The following is a 5,189-nucleotide window of genomic DNA, read 5'->3' as shown; positions in this document are numbered from 1 at the left end:
ATCCAGAGATGGAAATTAGTATTATTCTCAATTCTGTTTTTTAAATTAAATAATTTGTTGTGTTTTCAGTTCATAGTAAGTTAGGTTCTCATTTTACAACTTCTACACAATTTATTCAGTAACACTGGCTACATTATTCACAGTCTATTTTCTCCTTTCCATTTGGTAGTTGTGTTCTTTCCTTTTTAGCACATGTTGACTAGTGTCACACGGTAGTCTACCGATCTATCCATGACTTAGCTAAAATATGATCTCACAGAACACTTTTGATACAAAGAGTGAAGAGCACCTCAGTCAAAGTGACTGTTTTGGGGAATCCTTGTGTCTCACCACATGTAATATGTATGGACTTCATGATTTTTTTTTTAAAGAAATGAACTACCTTTCACATTTTTCTCACTATCTTTAAAGATCTGCCTTTAGTATTCTGATGAGAATAGCCAGTAGTGGTTGTAGTATTTATTAATCCAATATGATTCATAGCGACCCCTAAACAATGAGTCTGAAACTGTCCTGTGTCATCCTCACCATCCCTAAATACTTGAGCACAGTGCAGTAACTGTGTTGATTCATCTTCTTGATAAATCTCGCTGACTCTCTACTTTTCTAAACATGGTGGCCTTTTCGAAGCAGAGGTCCTTCCCATGTCCAAAATAAGTAAGACAAAGCCTCACCATCCTGGACTCTTACGAGCACCTTGATAGCAGTTTCTCCAAGACACGTTTATTTTTTTCTTCTGGCAAGCAATGGGATGTACAGTAGTAATTTTTTTTCCAACACCACAACTCAAAAGCATAAATTCTTCTTCCTAATTCACTTACCGACTTTCAGATGTGTAGCAAGAAACTGAAAAGAACTTGGCTTACGTCAGTTGCACCTTAGTCTTTAAACTGACATTGCTGCTCCTTAGCTCCAAGGAGAAGTCCTGGACAGCAGATTTCCAAAATGCAATGAAAGCTGATTTCTTGACTTCTGGTACCAACAGTGTTGATTATGGGTCTGAGTGAAAAGAAATCACTGACAACTTCAAACTTTTCTCCATCTCTCATGATGTTACCTATCAGTCCAGTGGTGATTTTTTCCCCCTTGATGAATTTAATACAAACTTGTATTGAAGGCTATGGTCTTATCTTTTGTAGGAAGGTCCTCAAGTCCTCCTCACTTTCCACAAGCAAGATGGTGTCATCTGCATAAGGCAGGTGGTTGTTGAGTCATCTTCTGACTTTGATCTTTGTTACAAGGCTTATAATGATACTAGGTTTTAGCAACCAGTACAAGCAGTAAAGACATAATTAAAAGACACTTTACAGTAGCAATGTCTACTCTCAAAGATCTCTCCAAAATATGGAAAGCAATAATGTCAGATTTAAGACTAGGTGTTACTGATTCAAGCCATAGCCTTTTTTTTTATTACTCTGATTTATTTACAAAGTTTGAATACATTGTATTTCACAAAAAATCCTTCCCATTTCCTTCACACTACCCACCCATGGAATTGTGCAATCCTATGATTACCACCATACACACCCATCCTCACCTTTCTAGTTCCACCCTCCGCACAGTCTTGGATCCTCATACTTATTCTACAATAAGAAATTTATATAGTATTTGTTCTAGTGGGACTGAGTTCGTTCACTCAGCATAATGCTCTCCAGTACCTCCCAGGTAAGATAGTAATTTACAAAATTATTGCTTCTGCATGCTGTGTAGTATTCCATTGTATGAATATACCACAACTTCTCTCTCACTCCACTCATTTATGCTTGGACATCTGGGCTGTTTCCATGTTCTTGTGATGGTGAATAATGCTGCTATGAATATTGGTGTACAAGTTTACATTTGAGCCTCAGTTCTCATTTTCGTGGTATATATTCCAATCAATGGAATAACTGAGTCATATGCAATTTCTATGTTCAGCTTTCTGAGAAAGCACCATACTGCCTTCCAGAGTGGTTGTACCACTGTACAATCCCACCAACAATGTAAGAGTTCCTATCTCACCAAATTATTCATTTTTCAAGATCAAAAGGAAATTGTCAAGTTTATTTGGAGAGGAAAGAGACCCCAAATAAGAAAAACACTTCTGAGAAACAAAAATAAAGTGGGAGGCATAGCATTCCCTGACCTCAAAACCTATTACACAGTGATAGTAACCAAAAAAAAGCATGATATTGATATAATGACAGACACATAGATCAGTAAAACATAATTGAGATCCCAGAAACAGACCCAGCTACCTATGGTCAACTGATATTTGAAAAGGAAATAAAACGTATCAAATGGGGAAATGACCAACTCATCAACAAATGGTGCTGGCAAAACTGGACATCCACCTGGAGAAAGCTGAAACAGGATCCACATCCCACACCACACACAAAAATTGCCACCATATTTTCACTCACCTGCTACGCACCTGGGAGCTAGGCAATGAATGAGGATGGCAAAAGAAAGATTGGTGCCTTTGAGTTAGCGAGTTGAAGGAGAGTGTTGAGTGTCCAAAAAACCAAATAGATATGTATTGGATAAAGCATAGCCAGAGTTGTCCCTGGAGGCAAAGATGGTGAAATTTTATCTCACATATTTTGAGCATGTTGTAAAAAAAATCTATTCCTGGGAAGTCTACTCAAGCTTGGAAATGTGGAGTGTCAATGAAAGGGAGAAGATCCCCCACAAGATGGTTTGACACAGTGGTTACAGCAAAGGGATTTAATATGTTGTGTTGTTGTTGTTATGTACCGTCGAGTTGCCTACAACTCATAGTGACCCTATGTATAACAGCCCTAAAGCCTGCTCTATCCTAAGCCAACCTCACTGTCTCTGACCAACCTACTCCCATTACCCCAGTCACTGAATCAATCTGCCTCATAGAGGGTCTTCCTCTCCTGCACTGTGCTTCCACCTTCCAAAGCATGACATCTTTCTCCAAGGACTGGTTCCTCCTTGCAGTATGTCCAAAGTATGTCAGATGAAGCTTCAGAATCTTTGTCCAAAGGAGAATCCTGGTTTGACACTATCCAGGATGAAACTGTTCAATTCTTAGCAATCCACGGTATATTCATTACTATTCTCCAACGCCACAGCTCAAAGGCATTAATTGTCCTTCTATCCTCCCCAGTCATTGTCCAATTCTCTGACGAATAGCAAGTGATTGCAAAGACCATGGCCTGTATCAGATGTAACTTAGTCTCCAAAGTGACACCATTGCTCTTCAGTACTTTGGAGAGGTCCCTAACAGGAGACTTTCCCATCACAATATGTCCTTTAATTTTCTGGCTGCTGGGGCCAAGATTGTTGACTGTGGAGCCAAGCAGACTAAAGTTGTTAGCAATCTCAATCACTTCACCATCCATCCTGATGATACCAATAGGCCCAGTGGTGAGAATCTTTGTCTTCTTGATATTGAGTTTCAATTTATATTGAAGGCTGCAGTCCTTGACCTTCTGCAGCAAGAGCCTCAGGTCTTCCTCAGTTTCTGTGTCATCTGCATATTGCAGCTTGTTGATGAATCTTCCACCAATCCTGATGTCACACTTCTCCTCATACAGCCCAGCCTCCCAGATAATCTGTTCTGCATATAGGTTGAGAAGGTATGGAAATAGCACACAACCCTGGAATACACCCTACCCAGTTTTGAACCATGCAGTGTTTCCTTGCTCTGTTCTGACGACTGTCTCCTGGTCCAAGCATAGGTTTTACATTAGCACAATCAAATGTTCTGGGATTCCCATTCTTCTCACAATTAGCCACAGTTTGTTATGATCCACATAGTCAAACTCCTTTGCTTAATCAATGAAACATAGACATTCCTCTAGTACTCCCTGTTTTTAGCCAAGATCCATCTAGCATTAGCTATAATATCCCTAGTACCACCACCCCTTCGAAACCAGCCTGCACTTCTGGCAGTTCTCTACTGATGTGCTGTTCCAGTCATTTTTGGATAATCTTTAGCAGAATCTTGCTTGCATGTGAAATCAGTGAGATTGTTCTGTAGTTTACACATTCTGATGGGTCACCTTTCCTTGGAATGGGAACATTCCAGTCAGCTGGCCAAGTGGTTGTCCTCGAGACTTTTTGACACAACTTGGTGAACACATCTAGGGCAGCCTCTTTTAGTTTAAATACGTTAATTGGTACATCATCAATTCCTGGAGCCTTATATTTTGCCAATTCCTTCAAAGCAGCTTAAACTTCTTCCTTCATCACCAGAGGCTCTTTCTCATTTGTTTTTTCATTAAATACTTCTGTGTCTGCCAATTCCTTCCGATACAGTGACTCAGTATACTCTTTCCATCTTCTTTGACTGCTTCCTGTATTATTTCATATTCTGCCCAAAGCATCCTTAATTATAGCAACTCAAGGTTTGAATTTGTTCTTCAGTTCCTTGAGCTTAAGAAATGTTGAGTGAGTTTGGCCCTTTTTATTTAATGACTCCAGCTCCTTGCACATTTCATTGTAAAACTTTACTTCATCTTCCAGCTCTGCTTTTTAAATCTTCTGTAAAGCTCTTCAATATCTTGAATTCTTCCTCCTGCATTGTCTTCTCGGCACTCTAGTGCAATATGTAGAGTTTCTTCTGACATCCATTTTGGTCTTTTCTTCCTCCTCTGTCTTTGCAATGACCTTTTGTACTCTTCCTGGATGATACTCTTGATATCCTCCCACAGCTCATCTGATCTTCACTCATCGGTGTTCAAGGCCTCAAACCAGTTCCTGTGATGGTTCTAAACCTCAGGTGGCATAGACTCAAGGTCATATTTTGGTTCCCATGGATTTAGTATATCAGAGATTATAAGGATGGCACACTATAGGACAAGATTAGTATCTGTTGGTCATATTCAAGTTTATGGCACTAAACAACAGTAAAACAGGTATTAAGGAGGAGCTCTGCTAGTTTAGTTTGTAGAGAAATGTGCTGTTAACTTAAAGGCAGTACCTCTTGGACAGTTCAAATCCTCTAGTAGCTCTTTGAGGAAAATACAGGTAACATCCTCTCATGTGCTTTACAGTCTCAGAAATCCAGTGGAGAGGGTAAGTTAAGAGTTGATTCTGATTCAACAGCAATATTAGTTGTTGTTGTTGTTGCTGTTGTTGTTGTTGTTGTTCTTGTTTTGTGCCATTGAGTCGTTTGCGACTCATAGCGACCCTATGTACAACAGCCCTAAACCCCGCTCTATCCTGTGCCAATCGCA

This window comes from Elephantulus edwardii, unplaced genomic scaffold, assembly GCF_000299155.1.
Source record: "Elephantulus edwardii isolate Elephantulus edwardi_28Jun2011 unplaced genomic scaffold, EleEdw1.0 scaffold00160, whole genome shotgun sequence".
Taxonomy (NCBI): Eukaryota; Metazoa; Chordata; class Mammalia; order Macroscelidea; family Macroscelididae; genus Elephantulus; species Elephantulus edwardii.
This window is presented reverse-complemented; position numbering follows the sequence as displayed.